Here is a 23,849-nt window from a genome sequence, read left to right as displayed (position 1 = left end):
TGTTGTCAGGTCCTTCACTGGCATATAACTTACTGCTATCAGTAGGTCTATGCTACCAAATATTTGTCCTGCAGTGTAACAGACTTATTTTTGCAAGATTTTGCAGTAGTCGGGATTTAGCTCAGACTGCAAGAATTGTAAGCTTAATTTACTCACCCCCAATTTCTTCTGAGTCTCCAAAGCTTGAACAATGGGACTAGAAGAGTTGTCCCAGTTTTGTTCCATATTCAATATGGGCTACTTTCCTTTTACAGCACTACAACTATGTACAATATTCTTTCCCAAGATTGTTTGTGGTTATTTCCTCCAGTACTAAAAGTAAATTCATTTTTTTCTTTATCTTTACAGCTGTTTAAGCAGATTGACAAATAGACATGCTTCTGCATTAACAAGAGGTAGGTAAATTGAGTCATAAAAGAAAATTTTTTGAAATTTAAGTAGGAGTAGCAGAACTCTAATTGTAAAAATTGTTCCATCAAAGCAAGTGATCTGCTATCCAGGTAAGAAGAATGAATAGACCTTGTATTTTAAACAGCAAACATGACATTTTTTATTCATGTATAGGTATGTTTTCATGAATGACTTCATATAAGGTATACCATCAATAATCATAAACTCTTTGAAGAACTTGCTGAACAAAGAAAAGATGACATTCACACAGTGTTTCATTTGCCAAGGTTCCTTTTTTTTCGGTACTGGTATCACTAAGGTAGCATCAAGCAGATGCATTAGGGTCACCAAGTTCTAGTTTGATATTGGGACTGAATTAACTGTTCCCCATTGCAAAGGCACTGGGGTGGCTCTCTCTTGTTCAGTGTACTTGGCATATAGGGCTGAACTAGAACACGTGGTAAATCCTCTCTCTGCTAAAGTCAATGGAAATTTCATTCCTGGCTTCATGGGAGCAACTGCCATTATGGTTTTAGAATAATTTCTGAAATATTTGAAACTTATGGGGAAAAGGGGGATGCGTTTTTCCCATCTGGATCTAGGTTGAGTTATGTAGAGAAAAAGAGAGAGAAATCTATATATGAGGGATTTGCTGTAATTTTCCACAGTGTTGTAATTAAGAGCTTGTCTGTCTGTTGAACAAGACTAGCTTGCCGGCCAGGGCTTCCCTCAGGTCGGCACACCTCATCCCCCTTCTGCAGCCCCTCAGTGGATGGGGTGACGTGGCACTGCTCTTGTAAATGTCTGATGTTTTGTTGAACACTGAAAAACAGCATTGTCTGGGTTGGCCTGAAGAACAGTCAGTCAGCAATATGGCTTTGAGTACTGGGTTGATTGGAAGAGTATGATGGGAAATTAAAGCAGGGAAAGTCTTGGGTAGTCGGGAATATCTTGGTAAGTCTTGCAGTTAAGAGCAGAGTTGCACTCTGGTAGGCTTGGGCAAGATGTGGCTAACTACCATGCTGCTTGTTGAAAAAGGCTTTACTTGTGCTCTTCTGTTCCCCTGGGAACACATCATCTTCACTGAAATGGGATTTTTGTATCCTATCTTCCTTCACTTCTTTTCTTGAAATATTTCTACTTTGCAGAAACTGTGTTTTTCAAAATGCAGTAATTGATAATGAGAGGAAGGGAGATTTCTGCTTTCAAAGCTCCTTATGGGCAGTTTCATGAGATAGCCATATACATATTTAGCATCACTGCCCATGCTACCCTTTGTTATCTGCTATGCAGAAATGTTTTTTTCCCAGCAATGTGTAAAACAGGCAAATGGCTGTTCATCTTTTTATTTTTTCCCCCAAGAATGTTCTACATACAATTCTCTCCTGGTTAATAGCTCCTTCTATTGTCCATGATTTATCATTGTCAGGATTCTTTACATTTTCCTCTTTATCCCTTTTGCTGCCCATTTTAAATGGAAAGCTTGGATTTAATTAGCCTATACAGCATATTCTCATGTAGACTAAGGTATAAGTTGTTTTGAAACATGTAAGGGTATAACTTTCATCTGTACGATTTTGCTCCAGTTCTTTCTTTTTTTCTCTCTTCTTTAATAAATAAATAAATAAATAAAAACAGCTCTTCTAAGCTGTTATAAAGTAAGTATCAAAGGTATCCTGGGTAATTAGCCATTACCATACTGTCACAGAGGCTTCTGCAGTCAATACAGAGATAATTTGGGCAATGGTGAATGACAGCGTTGTCCAGACTTTTGGGATAATCAAGGACACATCCAGCTGTACCAGACATCTGTCAGACCCATGAATCATTTCAAGTAGCTCTGCGATAGCCAGGCAACTCGAGCAAAGATAAACATTCCAGCAGCACGCAGCCACAGGAAAAATACTGCTCTGAGCAGAAAGCATTTACCCGCTTGGCGCTGCAGGCCCGTAGCTCCAAGCAGAATGGATCTTTCTCATCTATTTCCTTCTTGCATATTTCTGAGGATGCAAACCCTTGAAAAAATCTTCTCCTTTAGTAAGATGAATATTGCTCTAAATGTGCATTGGGTTTAACAAGGAGCACAGAACTCACTCATACCTCCCTGCTGCTGTCCCTTCACTCATGTATGTGTGCTGGAGTGCTGCAAGAAGGCAGGTCCAGTGCTGCCCCTGGGGGTCCCAGGAAATACCCATGGGCTGCCTGGAGCTGTGGGATCGAGCTGTGCCACCACAACCTTTGTGGCCGTGCAGGCTCCTCCTGTCCCCGTGATGTGGATTTGGTCTCCAATTAGGCAGCCCTGGCATCGGTCGGGTGGGTTAAGCTGTCCTGTATGCAGGGGGGAGTGCTGCTCCACCTAGCACATCGGCTTGCAGAGATGAGTGAAAATGAAGGGAAAACAGCAGGGAAAGTGAGGTGAGCCAAGTTCTCTTCCCTGCTTGAGGTGACCACAGAGCATGGCAGTGAGTAAGGACTAGGCCAGCTTATCTCCAGGCAGCGTGGGATTTGCTGTGCTCTGCAGGCAGCGAAACCATATGGAATTGCTTTCAATAATTACATGAAAATGCTATTATTGCACTGTGCAGTGAAGGAGATTTCTGAGCTGTGAGGCATCTGTCATACAAATACTTGCTGTAGGCTTTGAAATGTCATCTTCACGTGGGTTTTGAAGTTGTTCAGGTGTCCCCTTGGATTGTTTGGATCACAGTGAATGGGAGAGAGCTTTTATTAGCTCTTCCTGAGAGCCTGAGGCTAGAGCAGCAGGGACAGGGTCCCCTGAAGCCATCACAGCCAACGGAGGGGTGGCCTGGGAGGAGGAGCTGATCTGGGGAGGTGGAAGCAGCTGGTGAGTTGCACAGAGCGCAGATTGATTTGCTGCAAGTGGTGTGAAGGCAGCAATTGCTTTTGGAAAGCGAGAGGAAGAAATACTGGTGAGACATCAGAGGTTGTGACTGACAGATTGGTAGCTTTCCAGTGACAAACGAAGGGTCGCGGAAGTATTTGGGGAGAAAGTGAGCCCACCGTGGAGAAAATGCCATGCTTTGAGGTTGCTTCTCATTATGAAGATGAAGAATTGCATCTTGAGAAGTTGACAGAGATATTGACAAACTGTTGCTGCATCCTCTAAGCCTGCATTTGCCTTTGTCCCCTGCTTTGGCTTTTTCATCTCCCACCATTCCTAGCTGCTGCCAAGTTCAGTGCCATTGTCACTCAGCTCTGAAGACTGGGTGATTTAGGAACCTGTGCTCCTTCTTAGCAACAAAGGTCTTTTTCTCATTTTCATGCATAACATGTTTTTCTTGAGATACTGAGGTAGATTGCTAGCTTCTGGAGATCCTTGCTTATATGAAGTACTTGCTCAGGGCAATCAAGTGCCATAAAAAAGTGTGCTCAAGTTCTCGTGCTCCTTTTGCTTTCTGACTTATCCTGGCATCAATTTCTGAAGGTTCTGTACTGAGATACAGTCAGTGTAACTCTGGTTCCTAACCTATAATGCAGTGCTCACATTGTTTTGATATCATACCAACACCATGTTTGTTCTTTTTTAGTTTTTGCCTCAGTGATTCAATGTTTCTTCTCACACAAGATCTAGATCATCAGATCTAGTTTTCCTTTTGTGGCACAGTGCTTTCTTGGGTTTGTTATTCTACCTGCCAGTGGCAAATGATGTAGCTGTTAGTGAATTCAGCATCCCTCCAGTGGTATTGTTCCCTAATGTCACTATTTGCATTGCTAAATAATTTGATCGCTGATAAGAGGGAGTAGTTATTGACTGCAGCAGGCAGAAGTAACAGCCCCTTCCTTACATCTCTGTGATTTGTAGGTTATTCCTGCTATGTCAGTTTCTAGAGTTATGTTTGAAAAGACATTGTTGAGTCCAAATATCTGGCTGAGGATTTGGGTTATTTTGAAGTTCTTAATTGCTCACAGCAATCTCTTCAGGTGTTGCCCCCTCTGTCACTCTCAAGATTTCTTTCAGTATTTTTATATCACACCTCAGACGTTTTTTTATTTAAAATAATTGCAAGCTGGTTAATTACAGTTCTTATCCCTATGATATTTTTCAAGTGTTTGCAGCATGTGCAGACCCCCAGAACCAGAATTCTCCCTGCACCCAAGAGCCCTCAGCACGTTCATTATTTCTGTGCTGAAAGAACTTCACTAATTTTGCCATGTTGCAGCAGGGAACCTTTAACTTTATTTGCTTTTACGTGTGGCTTTGCACAGTTGCGTTCATTCACAAATGTGAAAACTCACTTCTCTTACTTCCTAAAATGTACTTATAAACCTTCTGCTGGGAATCGTCTGTAAATGGTCTGGTTATTTTTAGCTCCTTATGCATCTTTAAATACGCTGCTAATATATGATAGGTTCCCTAAGATTGTCACTGTTCTTGTGGTTTGATTTCAAGCCAGTTTACTTCCAGTCAACGGGTCAGATTCTTTGTGCAGGCTGAGCCTCATCATCCCAAAGAACTCACTGATATACTGGAGGCCAAAATTATAAATGCATTTTAAAAATGATTAGACAAATTCATAGATACTTGAGCAATTTGGTAGAGATTAAATGCAGTGATCCAGAGAAACACTCCATACAGCAAGTCTATAACGAGCTGATTACAGGAACGTAGGTTAATCTAGCTGAGGAAAAATGGTTCTGCATATATCTTACACTCTCTTCCTAAAGAATGAGAGCCTTTGGACATAAAGTAGTCATAGGTGGATGTTTGTCTTAACCTACTTTGTGCCTTCAGGCAGTGCTTGTGGCTTTCAGATTTTTGTGAAATCATTCCCAGAAAAGGCTAACCAAGGGCACATTACAGAATCAATCACAGAATGGCCAGGGTTGGAAAGGACCTCAAGGATCATGAATCTCATTAAATCTGACTCAACCTATCCTAAAAAGTCAGAAGAGTTGCCACAGAAATATGTCCTATCTCAGCATGGGTAGTTGAGTTGTTGTGACCACAGTAACAAAGGAGTTGAAATAGCTTAAACCCTTCCCAGTTATTACAGTGATCTTCTGTCAAGAACAGACTTGAGGTCCCCTGGAACTGAGAGAATATGCCTCATTTAGAGCTAACATTTCCAACCAATAAGAACGCAGGAAAATTCTGGCCATGCATCTTTAGCTCACTTAAATCCCATAAAGACTTAACTATCTGCTATTGCTTTCTCATAATCCACTTTAATTGTCATTGATTTGCATGCTCAGAAAGTGCTCTGAGCTGGCCAAAATGTTTTGTGCATGACTGTGGCTGACTGCCTGCTCTGCAGTCCCTAACTGCTCCATCCAGGGACTTTCTGAGAGCCTATCTTGGGCAAGACTTCCACATTTTCCAGGCAGGGTTTTACTTGCAATTGAAGGATTACACCAGGCAGATCCCTTCTGTGTGCATGTTCAGCTGTCGTGTTGATACCTTCCTTCTGGCTTCCATTCTCCAAGGTCATCTACTCTAACAAAAAATTTTACCTAGATGAACTAGCAAAGGGTATTTAATCAATTATGCAGAAGCTGATTTATTACTCAGGACAATCTGTATAACTACATCACACAGAAATCACATTTAACCAAAAAGACACATTACTTACTGTTATGCAGAGTGAAATAGTGTTTAATTGCTTGAACTCTGTGAGGAGACTACTCTGATGGAGATTCCAATGAGATCAAGAAACAATTTAACACGTGAAAATATATTTCATGTTCTGTACCTTTCAAAAGCTTGAAACACTCCACTATAATTTCCAGTTAAGCTGCTAGACATTTGAATAATACACAATTTTGTTTTTAAGAAGAAAATTCCCAGGTTTGTACATTAAAATAATAGAATAGTCAATTATATTTAGAAGTAAGGTAGCAGACAAGATTTCCATTAATATAAAGGACGGATCGAAAGAACAGCAAGGTTATTTTCTTTTAAATGTCATGGTGGCCAGGCAGGTTGAGTATCAGGTGGAGTGTCACATGCTGGTCTGGTTGATCATGCTTCCACCACAGTAGTTTCAAAAGAAGGGCCATTGCCCCAGTAGATCTCAGCAAGGATAAGCCTTGCACAACACGAGGCAGGAAGATGGGAACCAGGTGAACTGTAGTAAGCTAGGAGCAAAATGATCGTGTAGTTGAGGGTGTTGGACACTTGGGGCTCTTGTTCTAATAAGCTTTTCAAGTAGTGATATGAGTGCATTTTCATTTTATTTCTCCACAGATACGTAAATTTTCTATCTGTGGTAACATTCTTTTTAATCTTTGAAGGTTTTTCACATAGTTACCAGTGCTTCTTGTCAAAGGTTGAAGCCCTTTCTTTGTTCATAATGTTTCTTCTTCATCTGCTGTAGTGAATGAGAGTCACAGGTCTTAACCTGCTTCAAGGGTGTAAATCCCCACAGAGAAAGCTGCATTTTCCTTGCTGTGATTGCTAAGCCAGGAAATCCTTCCTCTTGGCCATGTCTGGAGCATGTGCCCTATGTTGAGGTCTGTCAGAATTTACAGCCTCTTTTAGTTGTGGAATGGCTAGGATTCAATTTACACCTTGTCTGAGTAAGCTGAAGAGCAGTGGGGCATTTTGATGAGACCATCTCATTACAGTTATATATGGAATCCCCAGTGCCACCCCTGTGCTCACAGGTGGTGGTCTGGCTGAAGACAGTCAGGAACAGAATGGCAATAACAAAAGAATGCAAACACTATGAACAGAGGATGTTCAAATAAATTTTTGAGTACTATCTCTCTTAATAAATGCCATAGTTACTCCTGTGATGAAGGAATCAAAAGCCAAGTGCAGAGTAAGTAATATCTGGTTAGAAGGCAGAAAAAGATCTTGCTCTTCATTTGGACTCTTGCAGTCCATTGTGTTGTAAACTGGGAGGAAACTCAGCAGGTGGGAAGTTCTTCCTTCCCTACGCCCTTCAGGATGAGGTTTGTAAGAGATTTCAAGAAGTTGAAAAGAGGGTGGAAGAGGTTGTTTAAGCATCTTCTATTTTCACGTGAAATGCTAAAGGTCTTGGGCTTGTCATGTAATGACTTCCTGGCACAGATGCCTAATGGCAACTTGTAAGAGGAGCTCACAGAAATAAATTTAGTTGATAGAGCAGCCTGAGAGTGGGAAAAACTTTGCTTTAAACTGTTCCATTTTCGTCCAGGGATGCAATTAATAGTTTTAACAACTTAATTGTGACTTACTGGACCTCAAAAATACTATTCCAGTGAACCTAAGGGAAATGAACAAACAAACACAAAAGAGCATATCATTTTTTAGAGAGTTTTCCATTATTAATGAAGGCAATGCTGTGGCTGTGATGTAAGCCTCAGAAGTCTGCAAATCGAGAGCTACTGTCCAAGTCTATAATAATTACAATGGACTGACATTACCATCTTTGCATCTTTTCCAGAGACAGCTCATCTGAACTTCCTGAGGGATTCTTAATTTAGCCTTTCACTCAGTAGTGTCACTTCATATGAATATAAGTAGATATTCTGAACATATACTTTCTTAATATGTACTGTCTAATCATTGACCTTTGTATGAATTAGGGTCACAGCTAATCCTCAGTTGAAGGCATTTGAAGAAAAAAATGTATCTACATGTATCTTTTCTTTTTTTTTTTGGTATTTTAATAACTTTTATGTTATAGACTGTCATCTATGTCAGCTAAATTGAACATGTGGTCTGAAGTTACCTCACTGGCTCTAACTAAAATAAATGGTGTTTATTTAATTAAGGCACAACAGGAGCTGCTGCATGTGCAAGGGCAGGATTTGGATCGTAACCTGTATTTGTCCATCAGCAGGGCATGGACAGTACAGAACATTCATTTAGTGTGAAGGACTTGCTGAATACATATGCTGCTTGGCATGCATTTTCATAAGCCTTTGTTCCCAATGTACCCCATCCTGTGAAGGTTGCTGGTAACATCCAACAACAAGCTGCATTTCTCTGAAATGTAATTGAGTTTTTGAATTCCCATTCCTTGAAAAAGAGTTGAACCATAGTTTTGTTAAGAAATATTAGCAGTAATATGGCTTTTCTATGGAACACTAATGCTTTGAGCACAATTTAGCTATGTGAAAAAAAATGCATAGATCATACATTAGTTCTAAATTCTGTAGGCAAATTATGTTATTACAGAAAGCATAATAATGTTTTTTTTTCTTGCATCATACAGTTGGAAATGGAGCTGGGCTCTCCCTGCACTTTTTACAGTAAAGCTCTTAGCTTGGTCTTTAACAGACCTGGAAGAAAAGACACTGGAAGACCTCATGGGCATGGTCTCCCATCTTCAGGCTACAGGCATCTGAGCGGGGCACTGATGTTTTCAAGAGAGTCCTTTCCTCTCTCGGTGAGATTGTTTCTAGGTTGGTCTACCAAGTCTCTCAGGCACAGGAAGCTCGGATCTTTCTTTCTAGCAAGTCATGGATCAGACTGCTTTTTACAGAGGTATCTTTCCTGAAATTCACACATGTATGTCCCTGGTTTACAAGTAAATAATACATTCATTTGTAAGCATGTAGCTGTATATTTGCATTTGTACAAATCTGTCTCTACAGGTCTCACTTAGAATGGTGACCACTTAAAGCAGTGTGTAATTGATCTGCCACGGAAATTAGTTGTTTATTTATTATTTAAGTATGTCTTTTATTAAAACTGCTTTGTGAAAATCTAATTGCTGCTACAGTAATATAGCATAACAGTCCCCCACATAAATACATGATTATTATGTACAGTCACTTATCTGTGAACGAGCTCTGCTAGTACTTTCCTTAATTAAGGATACAAAGGGCTCCTTCATCTTTGCATATTCCCCTGCTAGGACATTGATACTCATTATTTCCTGAGTCCAAACACTGAAACTGTGTCAAGAATGCATCTATCACTAGACGGGTACTTATAGTCAGCAGAATTTTCAACTGCATCAGCAAATTCAGCAATTTGCAATTTCTGTATGTCTGACGTGTTTTTATTGGTGAAGATCACTTTCAAATACCAAGATCATGAGAATGATTCTGTGGTTAGTCTCCTCAGCAGTCGAATGTAATGACAGTAATTAACAGCCTGTGATTAGCAGCCACTCCAGAAAGTCTTTGAATGTTAATTTGCTTCAACTAATATGCAGCACTTCTGCGTAATGAGATCTGTGCTATAGGTTCAGAATGAAAGTAAATTATTTTCCAGCATTTAATCATACAAATGATTCTCAGTTAATCACTTGAACAGTAAACCTCAATGTTCTAATAAGTGACATTTGTTTTTCTGTCATTTGATTTATTGCAAATATAGGCAATGGTACGGTATATCAAGCACTATTTCTTCAAAAAAGGTCATGAACATACTTAAGACATTTCTTTGGATCATACAGTAACAAAGGTGATCTGAGTTTTTCTTTTCAGAACAAGCAGTCTTCAGCCTATTCTTTGTCCTCTTCTTTTTGTTTTTTTACCTGCTTGTTTTCTTGGAGTACCTTTCAGTACAGCACAGTTACCACCAAACTTTTGCTCTCTTTGCAGACTGTGGATTCCCAGGAAAACAAACCAGTATCGATTTAGCTTGTATCTTAATGCACTTGAACAGATTTGAAAAGAAGCAGTAGAAAAAGAGTTGCCATTGACTATGAACGGAGGAGACCACAAGGAAATCACACCAGTATTAGACAGCACCCATGCAAATCACTAAACTTGTTTTTATATTATATATGCTTATAACTATTATCCATTTTGAAGAATGATTAACCTATGCCCTAGTTGGAGAATTCCAACATGATGGGATAAAAAGTGTTTAATACAAGAGTATAAGCTGGGGAGCAAATCTTTTCTGTTTTTTTTTTTTTTTCCAGCTGCTGGGCCAAAAATTTATCATGGGCATTGTTACTAAAGGTTGCTTTCCTTGATGGCCATGCTTAGAAATCCATGACAAGTGTCTTCCAGACTTTCTGTTGCCATGAGAGGAACACTAAAATCTTTAGATGTCTGAGTGCCACAGGCAATACCTGCATAGGTACCTCAGAGAGTCAAGAGGAAGGGAGCTGCAGTCACAGGGTGCAGCTAGTAGGTGGCAGTGGCCATCTGACCAGTGCTATCAGCTCAGGGATGCTGATAGTCTGCTTGTTTTCTCCTTCTAGAGCCCTCTGCATCAGTGTAGTTCCACTGTGAGCCCTGAGGCAATCACCTCCTTAGTTAAGGAGTAGCTAATGAGGAGTACTGAGTTTTGTCTATGCTTGTTCTGGATACTGTCTCTTCCTGGTTTTGTTCCATGTTAGCAGCTTCATTTTGAAATACTGCAGCAAAATTCAGTCCTGGAATGAATGTAACAACCACCCTTAGCTGGAGTCAAGGTATGTGCTAACCCTAAATGTCTTAAGAAACCTCCACAACTTATTATAATTTAGCTATTGGTCCAAATGTCCCTCTTGGAACTGAGAACATAAGCAAAGCATATGGTAGAAGCACAATCTCTTTTACTTCAGACGCCCTTGGCACTGCACAGGAAACTTTGCCTGACACTGTGTAGAGCCCGATTCCTGGCTTGGGAAGGGATGAGCAGGGAGCAGAGATCTGCTCTGCAGACTGGTGCCTGCCAATAGGAACAGGTTTGTGGCTTTTTTTAGCATCCGCCAGCCAGCACAAGGAAGAGAGGAATCTGAAAGTCAGCATTCCTGCAGATAGGTAAAATGAAGGGGGATGGATTCTAATCTAATTGTAAATGCTCTGTTTTTAAAGCACTTTTTGTCAATAAATCCTTCAATTAACAGACATGCTGACAGCCCAAAGTATGGTCAAATCAGTAGACTGCCTTCAGTTGTGACACGTTTTCACCTCTCAATGTACAAAAAATTGCAGAAAGTAACACTTGACTTGGCTGATGTAAAAACGTGTTCAATCTTCAAGAGCTCATGTTGGTAAAAATACACAGGACTTCACAGGCTGTGGTGTGTTTTCACCATTCTTCCTTTTACATTAGGCTTAACACCTAAAAAGGATCCTATCCAGAAACCTGGCTAGAGGTTAGAAGTGTTGAGACTTCGAGATCTTGAGACATAGTTATGCTTCTTTTGTCACTGAGCTGCTGGGTGGGTTTGCACAAGACATTTTCCAGTAATGTACTGAAGGAAATCATGCTACTCCATCCCAAGAAATAAGTAACATCGGTTAATATTTAGTTCATACTTTTACACCTTTGGAACAAGCTGTGAATAGGTAAGCACTTTCTTTTCTCCCACTGTATTTTTTTTCTATCCCCTATAAAGTCAGTCACAGGAGTCAAGCTGAGTTCTGTTTCTAGGAAAATTTACCTTGTATTTCTGCCCACTGACCCATTTTCTTCAAACTGCTGCCAGCCACGTGCAGGTAACGAATAGGCTTAGCTTTGTATTACTTTGCTGCTGTCCAGCCCTCAGTCTCCTTCCTCTGTTCTAATGTGGCTCTGTACAGACTGCTATGTCCTCTCTGGATATTGAAATTTGGCACCACATCTTCCTTAATCCCCATATTAAACTAAGGTCTACATAAATCTCCTGGGCCGTATTCAGGTTACTCAAGACTAAATCTTTTTTTTTAAAAATTATTATTTTTTTAAAGTTAGAAATGAAATACAGTTTCTGAAGTAGTTTAGCTCCTGAGACACTTTTCTCTTGTTTCTTCTTTCCATTTATTTCCTCTGTTTGTAATCTTTTTATTACAGGCGTGCAGCTCCATCCACTTGTAGCAGCATTCCTCCAGTGCTATCATGAGATTCACTGGTGATGTTCTGTAAATGCCAGCCAAAATCTATCTGCAAGAACATCTGCTCAACAGTGCAAAACTGATGTAATTACCAACCATCATCTTTTATCCTCCTGCTGGGGCAACTGCTCCAAAGCATGACTTTTTGCCCTGAGCTAACAAGATCCAGAGGCTCGCTGCTATGTACAAATCCCGCTGCTGAAAACCAACGTGGCTGATACACAAATTCTCACAGGACCTTTCAGCTGCAAGGGGAAACATGTACCCCAAACAAGGTGGGTCTTGAGAAAATATTTAGTGTTTTCTGTGTTCTTATTTGTTGCTTGGCAGTATCCGTACTGAAGAATTATTTTCAAAGAAAGGGGTATATAGTAACAGAAAGGTTGCCGTAGATGCTCAAATTTGACTAATTAAAATGGTAGCAGGTTGTCATCTGCACGTGATTGTGCAAGCAGATGTCAGATACATGGAGCTGCATACACTGTGCAAAATAATGACTGTTTTTCCCCTCAGCAAAGCACAAATCATGGCTCTGCTGGTGGATGTGACATGTTGTGGAAAGATGCAATAGATACCCTATACATTTCAGCGACTTTTTCTCGCTGTCTTGGAATTTTTTCCAAAATCTCAAACCTCTGAGAGCTTTCAATTAATTATCATTTTCACTCTACATTAAGCTGATAAAGAGATGTTTCCATTTGCCTCATGATATCAAACTGACTACAGAGGAGATCCCATTCTGTGATTATGGGTTTCACACTCAGTGCCTCTCATTATCTCTTCAGTCATCAAGAATGTAACATGCAGCCCAAGTGTGTTGCTCTGAGCACCTCAGGGCAGCAGAGCGATGGCTGTAGAGCCATACATTTCTCAAATAACATTGGTTTCACCTCACTCCTGGTGCAGGAAGCTCTCCTCCCTGAGCTGGATGAGCTCCAGCTCACCATCGCATTGGGAAAAGAATGCATAACCTTGTACTTCAGCACACCTTGTACTTCAGCACAGGGAAGATCGCCTAGTCTACTGTCTACCTGTTGATATTTTTATTTCTTTGGACAGCCTTTCCATCTCCACACGTCTGCACTTCATCATCTGAGGAAAGATGCAATTGCGATGACAGAACGAGACCTTGTTATGCTATGAGTAATATTACACGCAGTCTGGCTCTTCTGGAGGGAATCTTGAGCACTGGTGCTTTATATACATGATAAACAAGGGGAATTTGGTTTGCATTTGAGATAATTTATTGTACATGCTGCTTCATGTGTAGCTGCTGCTGTGCTGTTCTTTTATGCCAAGATTCATTACGTATAATGGCTTAGCTAACATCTCTGGGACTCCTTAGAAGATGTGTTAAGGAGCCCTAAAAGAAAAGTATGTAGATTATAGCCTTCCACTTTTTCTTTCTTTCTTTTTTTTTTTTTAAATGTTTTAAACATTTGGAATGTGTCATTAAAATTTTAGCGGAAGGAACAGAAGGACTGCACAGTAGTATTTTCTTGCTTCTTCTCATTTTTGGAGTAATTAATTTTCTGCTTACTGTAGCATATTTTGTCTGCTGTTCTTTCTTTGTTGATTAATACAGGGCTAGAACAGTTGTCATATCAGTCTGTGTGTAGCCCTCGATATGTGTTCCAGGAAACGTGACTTTTAAATTTTTGGTTTGTGTTGGTGGTAGAGATGGAGGGTGTGCGTGAAATGGAGATGGAAGTCCATTGGATCAGAATGGTGTTCTTCTAGTGCTTCCCTTGCAAAGGGATAAGTGATAGATAAGGGTAGGCTGTGGGAGACTTGCGTTGTAAAACCAGTTTGTACTCTGGACAACTTACAGTCTGTTATAAAAATGAAGTTAAATTCCTAGGTTCTGTGCAGATACAGGTCTAACATACATCAAACAGGTGAGAGTTGCCCCAAGAGTAAAATTTGCAAGTTGCCCAAGTGATTCAGGAGCAATTTCTGTGCTGGACATCAGTAAGCTCTGGCTCACAGGGAAGAGAATCACTTCAATCTGTTGCCCCACAGGAGCTTCAGCTATAGTGCATGTTCTTACATCCCTGTATAAACACGATTGTGCCAATTTCAGTCCTGAACTGGTAAGCCCATAGGGACTTGTAGCCCATCATGTGGGCATGGTGGCTGCAATCTGCTGGGGAACTCTGCTGTGGGCTCCATTCGCAGGGCAGGCAGGGGTCATTGTTAGGTACCTGTATGCAGCATCTCCTGTTTCGTGCTGTCCCTATTTCCCCAGGGTCTTGAAGGCCTCACTGTTCAATTGGCCCCATGCACTGCCACATGTAACTTCCAAATCACATTTGCATTGGCTGAATCCCTCATCCATTCTCACTGGATCTTGTATGTGCAGTGCTACTGTTGGTAATCCCTCTGGTATTCCCAGCTCCCGGTGTTTTATTTGAGTTTATGGCTACTGGTCCTTAATTTTTAGAGTGAGCCTTTGAGGCTCCACTACACCATTCCTAATAGAGGATTCAGTACTTATATTTTATTTAAAACTCAGGGCTTGTTACTACAGTGCTTTTAACATTCTAATACACACATAAAAATTTTATAGGTCACACTCTTCCTGAGAAGTAGCAAGTATAAAACGAATTTTCAAGGAAGAAAAAAAGCATGTAACCTGCCCTGCTTTGCTTTAATTTTGTGTCTCGCTATATGTGATTGATATCAGTGAAAACGGAAAATACATCTCCAAGAACAAAGCAATGGAGAATTTTAAATAGCAGCTTATTTCTCTGCTGCCTTCAGACCGCTGGTTGGTGCCTTGCAGATCACAAGGACCAACTGGTCGCCAGGTCTGCAGAAGGCTGGGGCTGGTGACATCTCCTGGTGTCCCGTGGGGACATTTTTGGATGAGAGCTCTGCTGTCCTACCAGTCTCACCCCTTAAAGAGAATTTGTTTTCACTGGTCATTTTTCTGCCAAATAGAAACTGCTATAACAGTTTTACCAGGGAACTGGTGCTGTCAGCATGCACCTAACCAAGTCATCTCCATCATGGCTCACCTGCTGGACTCAAGCCAGGCTTGGTGGCTTGGAGTGAGTCAAACAGGACTCACTCTTAATGTTTGAGATTCTGATTAGTAGTTTGTTGTTATATTAAAATGTTTCATACAGTTCTTCATTGCTTATTTAATCATGTTTTTTATCCTCTGTAACAATATGCTATAGTAAAAATGCTAATTATTATGACTCTTACTAGCTGGATCTGGAAGAGTAAATAGCATGGGAAAGCTGCTTATAGCATATTTCCACATGGCTGAGATCAAGAGTTACTGGAAATCTCACATGAACTTCTCCTCCTATGGGATTTCCAGACTAAAGATATTTAGGCACATTAAGTTGCAACTTACAGATTTTTATGTTAGGTAGGCTGAATTTTCCGAGATCTGTTCTTCACTAGGAGAAAAGAACTGGTACACCTCAAAATTAATTGTGTGTGCTTATAAATGTGTGGGTGAACATCCTCAAAATCTATATACAGATTAGATTTATAGAGTACAATTCAATAATATTTTACAAAGCAATAAAGGCATTTGCCAGTTCTCTTGAAAAATAACAATATATTTGAGTTTTAATAATGAAAACATTTAATAAATAAGATCCAATTATCAGCTTCATGGATAACATAACAGAAAACATTTTCTTGTGTCTGTATGTTTTATATGTGGTTTTATCAGTATTCTCAATTCACTTCTAATAGCATTCCATCTCATTTTATTTCTTTATTTGGACAGTAGACCTTTGACAATCGCTTTACTCCTACTTTGGATTTCAGGATATTTATTTCTGTGAGCAAGTCTGGCAAGGAAATGGGTGTATCATGGTTCCGTCTACTTGCACATAGTAACTCATAATATTTTAGATCTCTTGTTTGAAAGAAAGCCTTGTGATCTGCTGTCATAGAAATCTGCTGCATTGGATGCTTTCCTGTATTAGCTCCAGAAATGCAGAGCCAAATTTCAGCTTGATGTAAACTCATGCAGAATAATCCCGATTATCTTCATGGATGCTTTCATAGCAGACTATTGTCTTCTACCTATGCTTAAAACTGAATGGCAAAGTGCTTAAGAATAACTTCTTCCTCAATGAGGGTGTTTCTTTCATCTAAATGAGGTGACATAGGATGTCCTAAAAGAAAGTACTACTGATTCTACTTTGTATGTGAAGTGCAGATTAGCACCAAAAATAATTATTTTCCTTCAATAGAACTACTTCATCCTTTGAAAGAAATCTTTAAACTGCATTTTCATCTCCTCCAAGCTCGAAGGAGGGGATCACAGTTCAACAGTGGCCAGACATCTGTATGTGCTTATCTTTGGGCAGAGTATTTGGATGAACATTGCTGTGCATAATTTTCGGTGGATTTTAAAATGCACATGAGTGTTGGAGCTGACACAAGAGGGGTCACGTGTTGGCAGGACCCCACTGACCCACAGAAGACCCACATGTGGCCATGACAGCAGTGCCTTTGTAAATTGGGATTGGGTTCTTTGAAGGTATTTTTTATTCTTGTTGTACTGATGTTGTATTTGGGAACATGGATTAAGTTAAACATTGTGCTGGCTTGCAACTGGTGCCACTCTGCCAATCTGCCTCACCAGAGCCAGAAGGACCAGTGGACAGGTTGTCTTCTGCTTTATTAAGAGATCTGAAGGTCAGAGCATCAAAATGGTATTTCAATCAGAGCCAGCCTGGTTTCTCAGCAGACTAACAAAGCTACTGTAGGTTGTAGATCTTAATGCAGGTGGAGATGGTGATCTAATTCTAAACACTGTTTGTTGGCTCAGATCTGGTTGAATCAAATCGTGGTGCTTTGGCCCATCAGGTCCTCCTTTGAGGCACAAGAAAGAAAGGAATTGGAAACCTTGCTTTGGTGAAGAAGCACAAAATACTGTATTTAGCATTACCACTTACAAAATAATTTGCTGTTGCCTTTAGTGTAATCTCAACAGTCATGCTAAATTCCAAGCAGAAACCTTTGCAGTACTGTCAAGTACCAGTCAGAAACATTCCTTGCAAGTGGATGGGAAAAAAAGCAGTGACAGGAAGGAAGAGAATAGGTTAATTTCTCATCACCACTCCAGGAATTTCTGTAACACCAAGTAGAATATTGTTGAGGATAACAGGAGGTGCTGTTGTGAATTTGGAGTTTTATTCTGAAATGAGGAAGGAATTTACTATGGCTTGATTTCAGGTGTAAATACCAGAGTTTGTTCAGGCTGTATAATAACTAATAGGGATTTGTAGGCACTTTATATAATAATGGTATTTTTAAAATGAATATACAGGGGTGTTTAGAACCTTAATGTGATCCTCCTCTTATAGTCACAATAGAAGCAATAGCAGTTATGTGGGTAATATTTTCCAGTATAATATAGATACTGTATTAGGAGTAGAAAAACACAAATAAACAAATGAGCCAAATGAAAGTACAGCACAGCACGTAATCAGGTGGATGTCTCATTTAAATCTGTGAGTCAACCCATTTTCCTATAATTACGCATGTTTTTAAGACACGCCAGGTATGTCTGTGCAATCTGATAATTGCAGCTATCCATTTCCCTTACAGTTGTCCCACCTTCAGAGAAATGACTGTTCTCTTGTTGCCGGACGTAGGATGGCCAGCATAGTGGAGTGCAGGACAATAGGATGCATAACAACAGTCTTAGTTTACCAAAACAATCGGCTGATGCTGAAAGGATGGCAAAGCTCAGATGTTGCCTGATCACAGTGACACTATGGCAACCTTGCAGTAACAAATGGTTGGGTGGGGAGGTAAATGGCCTCTGCCATCATCAGCAAAAGCAAGGGCACCAGCCCAGGTAGGTGTAATTACAGGCAGAGGTGGGGGTGTGCAGGTGGTGGGGAGCAGTAGTAACTTGATGTGTTTTATGTTACTGCTCTCCTGTCTTTTATTTACTTTCGTCTGCTGGCAGGATGTTTCTCTGTAAACATTACCACAAAACACTTAAACGGGAATAAAAGTAACTTTTATTGAAGGAATTTAAAAGTAGTTTCTGGAAAACATGTGAGAAACACCATGTGGACTCCACGTCTTCTTCAAAGTAGACTGAACTCAGCTGGAATCTGCTACTGTCACCAAAAAGAAATCCAAAGTGCACCTTTTAATATTTATATAATTGAAAGTACAAATCAAGGTTGCTGCCTGAAAGCCCTCACATTTCATGACAGTAAAAAGGTCCACGTTGCCTTTTCAAACTTGTAATAGAATATGTAACACCAAATTAAGCCCTCAGTTCTGGCTTAAACCAGCGACATCAGGACAATAGTGCTTACCACATATTGCAAAATATAACTTTCCATTCTTTGGACTAATTAGAGAGGGAGCCAGTAGCACCACTCTGGTTCTGTCAGCATTTCCACCATAAAACCCCCTTTTCAGGGCTTTATAACTTGGCTGTAAAAAATTAGCTTCAGGCTGCAGCTTGGCATGCCACGGCTCACCCCAGCAGCACTTGGAGCTGTGCATGTGGTTATGTGTGTGGTTTGTTGATTGTTTCCTAAATACAAATTTTCATTAAAATCAGTTTTGCTACTTCTTGGAAGACAGCAATAAAACGAACCAATTTTTACATGAGTGCAGTTACATTCTTTGGCAGTCTCTGCAGCGAGTTAATTGTTAAAAGTATGAAGATCTGAGGTGATACAGCCTTGTGATGCTTTTTTGCTTCAAATTAAACCCTCTCAAAGGAAGTCTGAAAGCAGGTTGCTGCACTTGCACGTTGATTTTATTTCACAGGGCATGATCCAGCAGCCCTGATGGAAAGGCCCCACAAGAGAAGCTCAGGGGCACTGGAATTCAGAGTCACCAGAACAACTGTGCCCCAGGATTGGTGCCCCCCCGATGTCTGGGTCAAGTGGGAAAGCCATCAGTGTCTTCCTCTGCTATGCACGTGCTGGTGACAAAGTCACCTCCCCGAGGCTCATAACCGTGGGTTGAACCGAGAGGCCTCTCAGAGCTGTGGGTCAACCAGCGTGAATTAAATTTCCATATTGTGGATGAACACATTGCTGAGAAGTGTGGCACCCACAGACATTGAAGTGAACCAGGCAACGTTAATAACCTTATTGCAAATTGTTCTCTTTCAGCTTCGCAGTGGTCAGTATAGGAGCCCCAAACTCAGGATACCTACAACACGCCTGGTAATACTGCAGCACGGATAGAGAAGTGGAAGTGTTTGAAGGGAGACCAGAAAGATGGGTAAGATGGGTGTAGCTGGCTCATTTTTCTTTAAGGAAGTCTTGTTCATTTTAACATGGTTTGAACTTTGTTGCAAGCTTTGAATTTCTTCAGCATTTTTATAACAGTTGATTATTAGAAAAGATGTCTAGAAAGGTAAAACAAAAACAACAACAACAAAAAAACAACCAACACACAGAAGCTAGATTCACTTCTCCTAGGGCAGCAAATTAAAAAAATACCCTAAAAACATATAGGAGATGGAAAATGTTATCAATATGCACTAACATGTTCTCCAAATCATTCTTCAATATATGTGTCATGAAGAAAACTAACAATCCACATCCAGTATTCTTCAATCAATGAACAGTTGAAGATGAAAATTAATATGATAGAGCAGAATAACCAATTATAAGCCAATTCAAAAATCTATTCATCATAGACTTGCTTTTTTTTTTTTTTCAAGGGTTAGATGAGATCTGAAGGGAGAGAAAGAGGAGAGATCAGCCCTAAGCCAGCTCTCCAGCTTCCCAAGCACAGTATTTTGCCACCACCTCAAGAAGTAGTAGGATAGCTGGGCTCAGCCCACCTCTTGAGTGCAAGGAGCCAGAGCTGGCTCTCACACAGAGATGCTCTCAGGCTCTCCATCACATCAGCAGAATTTTGTTCCAGCTTTAATTTTCTCCAAGAGCAGTAAGCCTCTTTCCCTGCCAGGATATCCTTGAACACATAAACCCAATTAAGCCAAGGTAAACTGATCATTAGGCTTTCAAATATGTGTCTGCTGATGTTTTATAAGGCTGTAGTCTACTTAAAGTTTCACCTCCTGCAGCCACCCAAGGTTGGCCTGGGAGCTCACTGAAACAACAGACTTCTGGGTTTCTGGGAGAGCCTTGGAGTGTCTTGCAATTACTGAGGCTGCCCAGACCACTGTAGCTGTTGTGAGGATTATGTCCAAATTTCTTTTACCCCTTCCAGCTGCTGAGGGAGCAGCACTCTGAAGAGCTGCTGTGGGTATCCTAACAGCATGCCAGGGTGAAAGCGTGAGGGGGCACAGGAAACACAGTTTGCTGATTTAGGCACACGCTCCATTTGTGACCTTGAGGAATTATTTGAATTTTCTGGGTTTTCTCCATTTGCAGGAAGTTGCTGTGACCACACAGTTGTACATCGAGAGCCAGCGCTGGCTGGGAAGCAAACAAAACCTGGTGTGCTGTGCATTTCTTTATGCTTTAGCAAGTCTTCGGTGGTAGCAAACACCTCGTGTGCCATTTGGTTTGAAAAGGTATTTGCTCCTGTTGATTTGCTTTCAGCAGTACTCAGCATCCTGTGGGCTCCTGTCCTGCTTTCTTAGATCTTAGAATGTGCTGACTAAATGAAATGACTGACTACATGCAGTTAGGGACAGGTGGCCCAGCTCTTTGTGGCAGAAAGTCAAAAAATGAAAGAAATGCAAGTTTTTATCACCACATCCTGCGTGAAAGACATTTGAAATTACAACAATTGATGTATTATAATTTAAGACTATAATTTATAGTCTTTTGTGCATTAATAGGATTTCCAGGATGCTAATATCCATTTGATGCACTGTTTCTTCCCAGGACTGTGTGGCCTTTGGGGCTTCATGCACTGGATAAACACCCCCAAGTATTTCAAGGTATCTTTTGTGTCTTTGGAGTCCATTCACTTGCTCTGTTTCATCTGAAAGATGCTGTCTGACCCTTTTCCTTTCACTTGCCCTGCTCATGTTTTTAATGAATCAAAAACTGTGGACAGCAATTCTGATTTCTGTATTTCAGGAAGAATCTCCTCTGATTTCTGCAAGGTTGCACGCAACTGCCTGGACAGTAACCCAAAGTCTGCTGTCAGTGCCTCTGCTGAGATCATGGGAGAGTAACAGGAGACAAAGATCAATCTGCACCCCAGCTGCACAATGCTGGCTGCCAAGGGGGATGTGTGTACTGAGCTGACATCAGGGGCACAAGAGGTGAGCAGGGCACACACCTGTGTCGTACACTGGTCTGACTTCAATGACCAGAATGGAGACTGAAAAGGTAAATGGAGCAAAGGATAGGACAAAGTATATTCTATATTGTGTCTCAGCTTCAAATTATTGTTAAATGCAAACTGCGGGTTGGATGTGACCCAGTCTGACACAGGCTGGACAGGGTCACCAGGATCTGCTTTCCTTTGACCAGAAAGCAAGAGTGTGAAAAAGTTGGTATTTAAAAATCCCATAATATCCCCTATCAGAACCCAATCATTTCAAAACAGCAAGTACAGAGGGCATGTGTGTAAATCCATACCTGCAAGCAATGTGAATGCAGTTAATAACTACAAATTACCCCAGAGAACAACAACAGTTCAACTTCTCTGTTTGCTTCCTTGGCACACCTTACTCCAAGGCCACTGGGTGAGTGGTGCCATTGTGACAGCCAGCAGAAAGCAGCAGAATCACGGTGCTGCCTGCCCATACTGGAGTTCTACACACCTGTGACACACCAACCACATCACCCCAAAGGGACACTGTAAGTTTGGTCCTCTGTGAGAGGAAGCATCCCTCTTTTGCCTCTCTTTAGCATGGAGTTGCCATTTGCAGCGCAGTGACTCATGCAACACCCTTCATCTCGTTATCTGAAGCTCTCAGTCTTCCAGCGATGAACAAAAGGTAAATTATACAAAGTAAGAAGGGGATGCCAGTTACAATTAGGCTAAATATAATGTACTCTCCATGGATGTTAATGCTTTGTGCACAGCTATGTATGCAGCTGAAGGGATAGACAGAAAACAGGAAAAATGGAAGGATTGGAAGTTTGTAGCAACAACTGTGTTGCACCAAATGGAAAGCATTTAAAGATGGGGAGTTGCCTCTTTCTTTCACCCATGTCTCCCTCCCAGATCTACCAGCCAACTTTCTGCTCACTCGCCCTCTGCTTTTAGTTATCCACTCACCTTTTTATCCTCTCCATAGGAAAAGAAAGCAAGCAAAAATGAAAAACAGAATTAGATAAATAACTGGCAGTGTTTTGGGAGAAGCCCATCCTATTCCAGAGAGCAACAACAGCCTTGGTAAGGTTCAATTTCTCTGTTTGCTTGTTTTCAGAACAGTTGTTTGGCAGCTCCCCGCTCCCCACATGTGTTCTGCAGTCTATGTACAAATGTAAACTTCCTCCCCTGTGAATCATCCCACAAAGAAAAAAATAATAACGGGGAGAATTTTGGGGGGATGTTTGTAAATGATAAAACCTTGCATATCCATCATGACCTGTCCTGTATGAGGATTTTAAAGCAGCCTTTTTACTCTCATATATGCATGAAATTTAAACCACCACTGTTACTTTTTTCCCGACCAGTAAATGCACAGATAAGTGCACAGGGACAGGAGGGACACACAGACAGATGACAGATCTGTGTGGAGCACTGTTAGTATGCCAGACCTTATTACGGAGCTGTGGGAGGCCTTGTACTCTGTGTCCCAGCTCTATGGGGACCTCCATATTTAAAACAAGATGAAAAAAATGTGATTTGAAAAACCCCTCATGAGCAGCCTTCAAAGGCACAGACAGGTTCTGACTGGATTAACATTTATTGACTGTTTAAGCCTGCTTTTTTGCTTCAGGACAGAGATACACGAGTTTAATTGCGGAGGCTGTTCTGCCAACTGATCACCAGAGTGGCAACCAAAGCTTTACTAATCGGTCTTTCATTAAAGAAAAGTCTCTATTACAAAACAAATTAAGCATGCTCTGATCCCAACCTACAGGTCCAATGGCATTACAGCAAAGTTTAAGCTGTTAGAGCACCGAAAAACTTATTAAGGTTTAGCGCTGAGATAGCACTTTTGTATTGATTTTACAATACACAGGTATTATGATTTATGGAGTGCTGGTGTCACTCTAACAAGCTGAAGGACACACAATATCATCTCCAACATCATTAAAATTCAGAAGCCTCTAGAACTAACTCATCAACCACGGCGCATTGTCACATGCTATAGAGCTGTTTGCCACTTGGAAAATGCCCGGAGCCTTCCGGACAGCCCTCTTCCTGAATCATTTAATTGAAAGAAAATAAAGAAAAGGAAAGGAAAGGAGACGGAAGAGAGAGAGAGAAGCCAAACTCCACGTACATTTTAGAAATTAGGGAACTGCAAAAGTTTCATTCGTATGACAGAGTGGTGCTATTAGTTACTATCACCTGCGCCAAAATGAGTTCTCTGCCTTCTTCTGTTGCTGGGATACTGAAGGCCCGAAAAGCAGGAGGTCTCCTGGAGATAGCTGGTCCGTTCAAACTGCAACTATAAGGCTGCAACACGATAAGCAAAAGCCATGCATTATTTTAGCTCATTCTGTATCACGAAACTTCTATTTTATCGAAGTTTGGCTGCTCGCTCTGCCTCAGACCACAGCTATCCTTTCCTCTCAGGTGCCTGTTCTCCCTCTTTTTCCCCCAGAAAAGAGACCAAAGCCGCGCTCCCAGCACCGCTGTCCGGCAGAGGCTAAAGCAGAACGGACGCGGATCCGGCCGCC

General features: G+C 40.9%; 1 long non-coding RNA gene across 1 annotated transcript; it reads left to right on the top strand.

Annotated features, from left to right (window-relative positions):
• Positions 1–12,250: 12,250 nt before the first annotated feature.
• LOC149917258 (uncharacterized) lies at positions 12,251–22,385 on the top strand. The gene is made up of 4 exons (XR_016468028.1): positions 12,251–12,377; positions 19,230–19,341; positions 21,120–21,307; positions 22,292–22,385. It is a non-coding gene; the product is annotated as an uncharacterized LOC149917258 (long non-coding RNA).
• Positions 22,386–23,849: the final 1,464 nt, after the last annotated feature.

Source organism: Phasianus colchicus, chromosome 7 (genome assembly GCF_987193195.1).
Source record: "Phasianus colchicus chromosome 7, bPhaCol1.hap1.1, whole genome shotgun sequence".
Taxonomy (NCBI): domain Eukaryota; kingdom Metazoa; phylum Chordata; class Aves; order Galliformes; family Phasianidae; genus Phasianus; species Phasianus colchicus.
Note: the sequence above shows the minus strand (reverse complement) of the source record. Positions and strands in the feature narration are given on the sequence as shown.